Source organism: Hypanus sabinus, chromosome 15 (genome assembly GCF_030144855.1).
Source record: "Hypanus sabinus isolate sHypSab1 chromosome 15, sHypSab1.hap1, whole genome shotgun sequence".
NCBI classification, from domain to species: domain Eukaryota; kingdom Metazoa; phylum Chordata; class Chondrichthyes; order Myliobatiformes; family Dasyatidae; genus Hypanus; species Hypanus sabinus.
The window spans coordinates 81,434,854-81,447,480 of NC_082720.1; the positions used below are offsets into that span (position 1 = coordinate 81,434,854).

The 12,627-nt window shown below is 41.3% G+C and overlaps 1 pseudogene; it reads left to right on the top strand.

Annotated features, from left to right (window-relative positions):
* The window catches only part of LOC132405629 (organic cation/carnitine transporter 2-like), a 34,132-nt pseudogene that overhangs the window by 2,516 nt on the left and 18,989 nt on the right, over positions 1–12,627 (top strand).

The window sequence follows — 12,627 nt, forward strand, 5'->3', positions numbered from 1 at the left end:
TTCAGTGGTAGACATGTCACCCAGGCAAGGGTGGACACACAAATAAGCCCCCACCCGTCGCACCTTCACACACTGTGGGCCTCTGATCGATTCCCTCTACACCACCTCTCCGCTACCCCCTCCCCTCTACCCCCACCCCTGCCCCTCCCTTCTGAATCCCTGGCAGTTACTTCGGCTCTAGTCTTCATCTGTAATCTTCATCTATTACCTTCACCTGCAACCTTGCCTGCGTCCTCACCTGTGTCACTGTCAAGGTCAACCACCAGAGTGAGACTGGAGCCTTGCCACACCAAGATAAGGAACTATCTATTGGTGTGTTTGGAACTGTCTCTTTGTGTCCCCGTGTTTACTGTCCATGTCAAAGAAGATTCCCAGCCCTAAGTCCTGTTCCCAAGGAGGGGTCCTGGCTCGGTGTTCTGTGTGCCTGTCCTCAAGTCCAAGGCTAAGTCTGGGCTTTGTGTCCTCATCCAGTTCTGGTGCCTCACCCAGCCCTGTGTTGGAGATTCCTCGTCCTGTGCTGGAGTCCCTCATCCAGTCGAAGCCTAGTCCCAGAACCTCGTCCAGTCCCAGTCAAGGCTTCGTATTCCCAGTACAATCTAGACTCTAATCTGTTCCCAGTCCCAAGTCCATACCTGGATCTGGGTTTCAAGCCGTAGTCAAGACCAACGTTCCAGATCCCCGTCCAGTCTCTGGATCGGAATCCGTCCAGGCTCATAGTTCATCGTCCAGGTCCCGCTTTCCTAGTCTGAGTTCTAGCCCAGGCCCGGTGTCCTTGTCTCACGCTGGGCCTGTGTCCATGTCCAGCATCATTTCCCCCCGACTTCCCTTACTTTCTCGATAATCCTAGTACCTCTGCCTTGCATTTGGGTCTGCTATTACCAGCCCCTTGCAACATTTCTACTCAGCAACTTATTGAAATTCCGGCTTTGAACTTGGTTTAAAATTGTGGGTGATTTTATATGAAAGCAAAACTTCATAGCCCACTATTTTTCTAAGCTCCATGCACCTATCCAGGAGTCTCTTAAAAAACCCTATTGTATCTGCTTCCACCACCGTAGCTGGCAGCCCATTCCACGCACCCACCATTCTCTGCGGTATTTTTAAAAACTTACCCCTGACATCTCCTCTGTAGCTAGTTCCAAGCACCTTAAAACTGTGCTGTCTCGTGTTAGCCATTTCAGCCCTGGGGGAAAAAGCCTCTGACTATGCTCATGATCAGAGTTCCTCTGAGCTTCTCCATATGTCACAAGAGCATGGCTGATGTGCCTTAAGGCTATTTTCCAGACTCGTCTTTAATTCCCTTAAAACCCATAGATTTAGCACCCAGTCTAGATCTTCAATAAGATGTCACACAGAAGGATAGTCAGCAATGTTACAGGACACAGAACTGGGAGTAAAGAACACAGAATGCAGAAAGGTAGAAACCCATAGATCTGGCTTTCCGTGACCGCAGTGACTGAGCCTTCCAGGGTAGAAATTCCATCCACTGACCTCCCCTTTGATGGAAGAAATTTCTTCCCGTACCCCCATTTTGAAATGAGCTACTTTTGAAACTGTTTAGCCATGAAAATATCTTCTTTGCTTCCTGCTTGTCAAGCATATATCAGTGAAATTGCCCTTCATTCTTCTGAACTGAAGAGAATTTACTTCCTATTTGCTCAGTCCCTCATGCTACATTTCCCTGGATCTAGCCGAATGGGTCTCAGCTATATTCTTTCTACAGTAATTACATCCTTTCTTAGATAAAGTGACCAGAATTTCACATTGGCCATGATATTTTGGCTTACCAAGGTCTTAAATAATTCTGTTACTATAAAAGCCTACACATTATTTTTGTCTTCTAAGCCCTTGTTACATTTGTATGTTGGATTTTAGTGCCTAACGTACAGGCACAGCTAAGTTCCTTAAACATCAATGTGACTCAATCTCTCACCATTTGACAAGTATTCCGCCCACTTTCAATTGTGTTATCAAATCACCTGATCTCATATCTTTACAATTTCCATCAGCCATGTTCATTCCCATTATTCGGCAAAGTCTATACTCCTCGGAAACCTTTCTACATTCTCCTGTGTTCTTTACTCCCAGTTCTGTGTCCTGTAACATTGCTGACTATCCTTCTGTGTGAGATCTTATGGAGTGTTTTTGAAAAATCCAGATACTCCATATCCACTTTTATCCACTCCATATCCACATCACATTTTCAAAGAACTCTCTGCAGACTAGTCTATCATACGATTGCCTTAAAATTCCAGCCATCCAGCTTCACTCCTCTCCTCTGATACTGCCTGTGTGGAATTTGCACATTCTCTGTATGCTTTATCCAGAAAACTAGTTCTTCCCATATTATAACCATATGGCCTCAGTTAGTTATCAAATTGCACTTTCATATTGTAGGTGAATAACAAGAAAATGAAAGTGAAGTTGTGCATGTAAGAGAGTATAGGTGACAGGGAATGGGGCATTGAGGTTGATAGGAGTCAGGCTGGGGAGCCTCCTATTGCCATTGTGTTCAGTGATGACCCAGGTGCAGAGGGAGAGATACAGAAGTGGAATGCACCGTTTGCATGAGCCAACAATCAACTCCACTTCACTGATTAAAGTCTCTATTAATTGCTGATTAAAGTATAAAGAAAAATTGACACAACGAGCCGAATGCGGAAGGTGAGCGAATGTTGAGTGCTGACTAACTTCCTTTGAGTCACTGATGATCAGAATCATTTGCCGGAGAAGGAGTCTGTGCAGTGGCCTGTTGCTGTGTGGAGGCTCAGTGTGGCCAGAGGGTAGGCCTTCGCATCCGAGTGGCGTCTCTCATTCTCTCAATGTTGTTGGAGGTTCTCTATTTATGGATTGGACTGTCAATTGTGGACTTTTTCAGTCTTATGGTTTTTTATATTCTGAGTTTTTGCCCATTCTTTCTCGTTGTTTTTTTTTTGTGCAAAGGAAGGGTTTGGGGAGTTGATGTTCTTGTTGCATTTTCTTTGTGTTTTTTTGAGCAAGGCTAGGGGATTTCGGGTGGTTGATGATCAAGCTACCATTCTTTTTTGAGTGAGGGGAGAAGGTTTGATGTTTCTTTTTGATCGGCTTCCATGGTTTTCTTTGTTTCGTGACTATCTGGAGAAAGACGAACCTCAGTTTCACACTGCATACATACTTTGATAATAAATGAACTTTTGAGCCTTTGCACTTTTTAAATCTTCAAACCAAGTTTTGGTAAAAAGTCTTCATATTGATAGGTACTAGATAGCAGAGACATGATTGGTAGAAAAGCTTTTCTCGGTGCTGTATGGTTCTGACTTAGATTTCCAGAATATCCATTAGGGTGCATTAAAGGTTATTGCAGTTCTATGTTTTTAAATATTTATTTACATTAGCCTGCTGAAGTTTCAGTTAACTACTCCGCAGACAGTCAACTTTATTCTGAGACTCATTTTCATATGGCTCTGGTTGTCTCATGAAATGAGTCCAGTCCCGTCACTTCATCAAATGCAAGGAGACTGTACGGAACAAAAGGATAATGATAAATATTAGGCCAACAGGGCCATTAACTAAAACTCTCAACTAAAATCTAGTACCATTACAGCGGCTCAGAAATGGTAACTTAGTACTAAATTTATACCATTCCTTTAGGACATTGATCTAAATCTTCTAAATAGTGGTATTAATCGTCTTTACTGGACCATGGATGAAGGTACGCAGGGAGTGTTACTGCTGTTGTGTTTCAGACAAGACTTGACAACACTGAAGTAAAGGAAGGGAGTTAAATACAACTACCATGAAACCCTAATTGGCTAGAATGTACATTCTCATGAACGTGATTGTCGCCCTTTTCATTTGCCCTTTGAGGGCAGCCAGACTCTGTGGCAGATTTCATGGGTGTGAGGTCTATGTCATTAGATTAAAGACATAGATTTCGGGAATATCTTAGAGTCATAGAGCACTGCAGTATAGGGAAAGGCGTTTTGGCGCACCTAGTCCATGCAGAACTCTTATTCTGCCTAAGCCCATCGGCCTACAGCTGAACCTTTGTCATCCGTAGCCCTCCGAGTTGTCATAGAGCACCAAAAGATAAGAAGGGATTTAGAGAAGAAAGGAATTTTGAAAGGGATTGATAGTGGGAGACATGAATTTCATGAGTCAGGGATCCTGACATTTATAAACACAAGAGTTCAGCAGATGCTGCAAGTCATAGCACATATAAAATACTGGAGTAACTCAGCATGTTAGGCAACATCTATGGAGAAAAATGAATAGTTAATATTTCAATTTGAGTCTCTTTGAAAATCATTGACAGTTCATTTCTCTCCATATATGTATCTGTTCAGTTAACCAGAGATATTATTTGTTTATTATAAAATGACAAGTTCTGATACAACTAAAAGTTTGCCAGGCTATTTTAAAGGGCAGTCAATAACACAATGTGCATAGAGTCACATGCAGGCCAGACGAGAAAACAACTGGGAAGTTATACTTTGAAGGAAAATTATGATCCGGGTGGATTTTTAGTACCAATCTTGTAGAACTGCGTAAATCATTATTTACTCAAGCTGTGAAATGATTTTAAATTCTATAGCTATCCTGGTAATATTTGAACTCATGTTTCAGGATTGTTAGTCCAGCTTTCTAAATTATAATTGTAATAATTTAACCATTTTGCCATTATTTCCATTTTAATACTCATAGGACCTTGTAGTTCCTTTAGCTACATTGATCTAGAATTTTACTGTTGCAGGTCTCTGCTCAGCTGATGTCTTCTATCTATTCCACAGCAAGCTTAGCCAGGATAGAAGCATATATTAAAATCTTCTATGCTGCTACCATTTTAGATAGGATAACCAAATACAGATAAGGTGCTTTCTGTCTTTCAGTATACTGGTATACTTTCAGGATACAAGACTTCTGTAGCAATGGTACCATCTAACTTGAGGTAGGTGGATGGCTCTGAATTTCCAGCAGTAGGACAAGTTTTGCACAAATGATGCGGAGTATTGTAAGCTGTTTGCTAATTCAGAGCTCTGGGCATGATTGCATCCGGTTAGTGCCAGCAACAAATCCAGCCCACAGTCTTCTGGTCTACCTGGATATAATCCTACAAGACAAAAGGTTTGGCACTCTTCTTAAAGTAATCAGCATAAATCCAAAAGCAAGGTAAGTAGATGGAAGGGAGAGAAATGGAAGAATATGCACTTGCATCTGGATGAAAATATAGAGTGGAAGGAAGCTCAGGAGTAGTATTGACCAACTGTAATAAGCTTTTTCTATATTTCAGTAAATATCCTTATTCTGATCAGTGAATGAATACAAGATTGAAGAGTTTCAGTGTCTTTTAATATGACAGAAGAGTGGTAATAAATAACATGATTTTCATAACCCTTTAATTTAGTTTAAAAATTTACATACTGTATTTTTGTAAGGCAGAAACTCAGGAGTATTACTGAAAAATCTTACAATATTTCCCACGCAAAATGCTGGGTTAAGACATTAATCATAGTTAAACCAAATCTTACACCTCATTACTTACATTATCTGCAATATTTCATATATCCATATCCATATGATTGCCACTGAATAATAATTGCCATTGAGATTAGGCTGATGTCAAAGCTGGTTTGGTGACTGAGCTGAATAGTGCCCACAATGGCCTAAAACCATAAACAGTATTTAGACTTTCTTTTGTCTTTTTGCATTCCAGTGGGATTTGGTGTGTAACAATAACTGGAAAGAACCATTCACTACATCAGTGTTCTACGTAGGAGTGTTAGTAGGTTCCTTTACTTCTGGAACATTATCAGACAGGTGAGCTGTTTCCGTTATTTATTTCACGTAGTCTATTTCTGTTATCTTTATCAATTCTTCATCCCAAAGCAAGATACAAAATCATGGTAGATTAGGTGATTTAATAATATAGTTAAATTATAATGAAAATGGCTGTAAAATATTTATATTAGGGAAGTTCAATTGTATGAAGTTATACTCCTGTATTAACTCACATAATAGTGAGCTATCATGTTATATGATATCAATGGTCCTGAGTCCACTTCTATCAATTCTGCACTGAGTCTCTTTGAGAGCCAGAACTGCAGGAACTCTAGATATTCCATTCAAATCTTGAAAGTTCAAAGAAAGTTTACTATGAAGTACATATGCTATCACATCATACCTTGAGATTAATTTTCTTGCAGGAATTCACAGAAAAACAGAAATGCAGTAGAATTTTATGAAGAATGATACATAAACAAAAACAGACTGCTAAATACACAATGTGCAAAAGAAAACAAACTATGCTAAAAAGAAATACAGAAAACATGAGTTGTAAAGAGACCTTGAAAGTGAACCTGTAGATCATAGAAACAATTCAGAGTAATGGGGAATGAAGCTATCCCCACTGATTTCAGGAACCTGATGGCTCTATAGTAACAATAATTCCTGAACCAGGTTGTATAGGACCAGATGAATCTGTACCTCCTGCCTGATGGAAGTCGTCAGAAGAGGGCATGGATTGGATGGTGGTATTGATTATCCTATATCTAGACTTATTTCTTCTTCTATTTCCATATTTTCTTCTGCGGCTGCACTACACGAGATGAGGATATGCTGTGGGTCGTTCTTGCAGAAACGTGGCTTCAGGTCAACATTCATGCACCATCCATCTACAGGCCATGGCACTCAGGGACTTTGGCTATGTTCTTATCTGACTGTAGGTGACTGCTAGAACTGTATTTTGGACCTTGGCCCCAAATGAATACTGTTTCATTTGGCTGTATACAGCTGTATGTTTGAATGACTATTAAACTTGAACTTTTATTCAAGCTGGGTATGTTTAAACCTTCATAGAGCCACCTTGGAGCCAGTGAGTATTTTGTCCTGAGTTTATTTTTAGCCTTTTCATTATGAGCTCATAACAATGTACCAGGTCCAACATGGCTTTTCACTGACATTTTATTTGACCTCATCAGAACCTTTGAGTCCATTACTCAAGGAGGGACAGGAAGGACAGAAGGAACACCTCCAAATTGTGCTGCCCACCAAAATATATTTTCATCTTACCTTTGCTCCACCAAACCTTGATATTAAATATCAGAATTATTTTCACATGAAATCTGTCAAGGATGGCAACACTATGGTCCCATAACATTTCTCAGCCTGCTGCAATTCTACGTATCACCTCTGACAAGCTTTTCAGTAGAACTGAGCTAAAAAGAATAAATTATGGTCCAGAATCAAGCTTACCAGAACCTTGCTGACAGAACTGCAGTCTGCAGATAATGCTTGATGAGGCTCTGTTCCAAGTTATCTTCAATGCTTATGAGAATATATCTTATCAGACAATATCCATAATACCATTTCCCATCTTGTCCCTGCTACACTTCGTGGCCCTTCAACACCAAAGATTCATGGTGACAATTTGGAACAAATATCCTATATCTTGGGAGACATATCTCAACAAATATCTGAACCAACTGATCGTAGGTGCTTTTGATTGAGGAAAACTGAGAAATTCCTGCCCAAAAAATTGTTCCAAGTGATGAAGGAGCGTTTGCAATGTTATTGGGAACCTCATCACGAGCACATGGAAGATACCGACTGCAAACCTATCTGATCAATCTGTGGAAGAGCCTACAATTCCCACATTGACTTCATCAGCCACCTCAGAACACACAAAACCAAAATGGAAGTAGATTATCCTCCATCCAAAGGGGCTGCTCAGAACAAAAATTTTTCATTCGTTGCCTGAATTAATCAGATGAAATGAGTATTTAGGTGTGATTTTAGAATATGTTTAACGATATGTGTACATTTATATATATTTTTGTCATTAAATATGTTTATTCTATTTTCCAGGTTTGGGAGGAAAATTGTTATGTTTGCGACAATGGCAGTACAAATTACATTCAATATTCTTCTCGCATTCTCACCGAACTTGGAAATCTTCAGTCTAATTAATTTCTTCAGAGGTCTAGGTGATATTTCAAATTATGTGGCCGCCTTTGTTCTATGCTATTCAGTCTATCTTTTTCTAAATTTAATGATTCTATGACTCTTGGCATGAAGTTCCAGTAACTAGAAAATAGGAAAAAGCTCAAACTCTGTATCATTTATTTTGCTAGAGATCTATCAAGTACAGAGCCAAATTTGTGTATTTTGAGGAGCTCTCCTGTCAATTTTCTGATTTCTGGAGGTTGTTGTTCCATTTAACTTCATCTGTCCTTGTATGACAAAGTCACCACCTCTGGAACCTGTTCAGTAAATCTTCACTTCACTCCCTCTTTGGCAACTACATTCTTTATTGGACGAGGAGGCCGAAGTTATGTGCAATATACAAGTATGGCTTCACCAAAGCCTCCTACAATTGTATTAAGACTTGCAAACTCTTGAATTAAATTTATTGTTATAATAACTATAATACCAATTGCCCTTTCAGTTGTTTTCTGCTCCAGGTTGTTGACCTTCAGCAAATGTAAATGTATCTGCAGATCCATTTGATCAACAGCAGTATTTAATTTATCACCATTTTTCAATACTATCCTTTTCCACTATGTGCACCAAAGTAGATCACCTCATATTTTTCTACGTTGTATTCCATTTGCCATGTTCTCACCCACTAATTCAACGTGTCCACATCATTATGAAGCTGCTTTGCATCTTTCTTCGTACTTGTAATCCTACCTTCTTTAGTTTTGATGATGAATTTGCAAACTTTACATTACATTTGCAGCTTGTTACCACCCAAACCGGACCTGCTACAATTTGCCTACTGACACAACCGATCGACAGATGACGCAATAGCCACTGCTCTACATAGTATCCTTACACATTTGGAGATGAAGGATGCTTATGTGAGAATGCTTTTCTTGGACCATAGTTTGGGATTCAACACCATAATTCCATCCAGGCTTGACAGGAAGCTAAGAGACCTTGGCTTTGACCCTGCCTCGTGCAGCTGGATCCTGGACTTCCTGTCAGATTGCAGGAAGGTGGTAAAAGTGGGCTCCCTTACCTCCACACCCCTGACTTTCAACACAGGAGCCCCTCAGGGCTGTGTACTAAATCCTCTCCTTTACTCCCTGTAATTGCATGACTGTGTCACCACCCACAGCTCTAATCTGCTAAATAAATCTGCCAACAATACTACATCTATTGGCCTAATCTCAAGCAAGACTGAGGTGGCCCACAGGGAAGAGGTCATCTCTCTGACAAAGTTATGTCAAGAAAACAATCTCTCCCTCAATGTCACAAAAACAAAAGAGCTGGATGTGGATTACAGCAGGATTGCAGATGGGCTAATCCCTATTGACATCTATTGATCTGGTGTTGAGAGGGTAAACAGCTTTAAATTCCTCAACATCACCAAGGACCTCACGTGATCTGTACACACCAGCTATGTGGTGAAAAAGACACAACAGCGCCTCTTTCACCTCAGACAGTTGAGGAAGTTTGGTATGGGCCCCCAAATCCTAAGAAGCTTCTGCAGGGGCACAACTGAGAGCATCCTGACTGGCTGCATCACTGCCTGGTATGGGAACTGTACTTCCATCAATCGTAGACAGTGGTGCAGACAGCCAAGCCAGTTCCAGCTGCTACCATCCAGGAAATGGTACCACAGCATAAAAGCCAGTACCAACAGGCTCCAGGACAGCTTCTTCCACCAGGCTATCAGACTGATTAATTCATGCTGATACAATTCTATTTCTATGTTGTATTGACTGTCCTGTTCTACGTACTGTTTGTTATAAATTACTCTAAATTGCACGTTGCACATTTAGATGGAGACATAACAAAAGGAGTTTTACTCCTCATGTATGTGAAGGATGTGAGAAATAAAGTCAATTCAATTCAATAGTCCTCTCAGCTAAGTCAGAGATGTGAAGGAAATGAGGCTTTGATCAGGATTAAGCCTTGTTCAGTCAGACGAAGGGGAGGAACTTGGGAAGAAGGAATGCAGCAAATACAAAGATAAAGAAGGCTTTATATGGGTGGAAATATGCACACACTTCAATCTTGTGTCCAGGGATGAATATTCAAATGAACATAGAAAATAGAATGAGATGGGTGACTTCAATATTCCTGATATTGATTGGCATACCCTTAGTAGGAGAGGTTTAGTTGGGGCAGAATTTGTTTATCTCCAGAAAGGATTCTTCCTTTGGCTCTTGCTTAATTAAAATACTTTTGGTTTAATTCACCCTTCCTTTACCTATTGCACCCCTATGTACTTCAGTAAAGTACCCCAATTTGTCTTCTGGGGATGCCTTTCCTCTTTAAACTAATTTGTATTGGATATGACCGGGCAATGTGGACTACCCCCTAACTTCTCACTATTTTTGCTCTTTTAACCATAGAACACTACGGCACAGTACAGGCCCTTCAGCCCTCCATGTTGTGCCAACCCATATAATCCTTAAAAAAATTACTAAACCCACACTACCCCATAACTGTCCATTTTTCTTTCATCCAGATGCCTGTCCAAGAGACTCTTAAATACCCCTAATGTTTTAGCCTCCACTACCATCCCTGGCAAGTCATTCCAGGCACTCACAACCCTCAGTGTAAAGAAAAAACTTACCCCTGATGTCTCCCCTAAACTTCACTCCCTTAATTTTGTACATATACCCTCTGGTGTGTGCTATTGGTACCCTGGAAAAGAGATTCTGACTATCCACCCTATCTATGCCTCTCATAATCTTGTAGACCTCTATCAAGTCCCAGCTCTGCTGACTTTGCTTCATATGACTTGTTCTCCAGTCCAGGCAACATCCTGGTAAATCTCCTCTGCACCCTCTCCATAGCTTCCACATCCTTCCTATAATGAGGTGACCAGAATTGAACACAATACTCTAAATGCAGTCTCACCAGAGATTTATAGAGTTGCAACATGATCTCTCTACTCTTGAACCCAATCCCCCTGTTAATGAAGCCTAGCATCCCATAGGCCTTCTTAACTACCCTATCAACCTGCACAGCGACCTTGAGGGATGTATGGATTTGAACCCCAATGTTCCTTTGTTCATCCACACTCCTAAGTAACTGACCATTAATCCTTGTACTCAGTCTTTTGGTTCGTCCTTCCAAAATGTATCAGCTCACATTTGTCCGGATTAAACTCCATCTGCCATTTTTCTGCCCAACTCTGCAGCCTGTCTATATCCTCTCGTAACCTTCGACAACCTACAGCTCCATCCACAACTCCTCCAATCATCGTGTCATCCGCAAACTTACTCACCCATCCTTCCGCCTCGACATACAGATCATTTATAAAAATCACAAATAGCAGGGGTCCCAGGACAGATCCCTGAGGCACTCCACTAGTCACCGACCTCCAGGCAGAATACTTTCTTTCCACAACTACCCTCTGCTTTCTTCCTTTAAGTCAATTTTTTATCCAAAAAACCAAGGTTCCACTAATCCCATGCCTCATGACTTTCTGGATGAGTCTCTCATGAGGGACCTTGTCAAATGCCTTGCTAAAGTCCATGTCGACCACATCCTCTGCCCTACCTTCATTAATTTCTCTTGTTACCTCTCGCTAGTTCCTGCCTCACCCCTTCAAAGTTAGCACTTCCCCACTTAAGCACTTTACCATTTTGTCTGTTTTTATCCCTTTCCATAGCTATGCTGAAGCAAAGGGAGTTGTGGTCACTCTCATCAAAATGCTGCCCCACCAAGAAGTCTGTCACCTGACCAGGTCTGTCACCTGACCTGACTAGATCCAGTATAGCCTCTCCTCTCATCGGCCGGTCCACATGCTGGGTCAGGAATTCTTCTTGAACACCTGAAAAATTCAACCCCATCTATCTCCCTTGCACTACGGAGGTGTCAGTCAGTATGAGGGAAGTTGAAATCACCCATAACTACTACCCTGTATTTTGTGCACCATTCTAAAATCTACTTACTTATCTACGCTGTGTCCCGAGGGCTATTTGGGGGCCTATAGACTACTCCCAGCACAGTGATTGATCCTTTCCTATTTCTGACTTCCACCCAGACCGACTCAGTGGAGATTCCCTCTGCAGCATCCTCCCTTTCTATAGCCATGACCAGCAATGCCACTCCCTCCCCTTTTCTACCCTCCCATGCTATTCCCTTTAAAACACCTGAACCCCAGGACCTGCATCATCCAATCCTGCCCTTCCTCCATCCAAGTTTCAGTAACGGCCACAACATGGTAGTTCCACATACTAATCCATGCTCTAAGTTCATCCTGCTTGTTCCTAATACTCCGAGCATTGAAATAGACACATTTCAACCCCTTTTACTGGTCACACCACCCCAAAAGAGCTCCCAATGATCCTGAAATCTGAATCCCTGCCCCCTGCTCCATTCCCTCAGCCATGCATTTATCCTCCACCTCATTCTATTCCTATTCTCACTGTCACGTGGCACAGGCAGTAATTCCGAGATTACTACGTTTGAGATCCTGCTTTTCAACCTCCTTCCTAACTCCCTGTAGTCTTCCTTCAGGACCTCTTCCCTTTTCCTATCTATGTCATTGGTACCAAAATGTACATGACCTCTGGCTGTTCTCCCTCCCACCACAGGATATCTTGGACGCGATCAGAAACATCCCGGACCCTGGCACCTGGGAGGCAAACTACCATCCGAGTTTCTTTCCTGCATCCTCGCAATCAC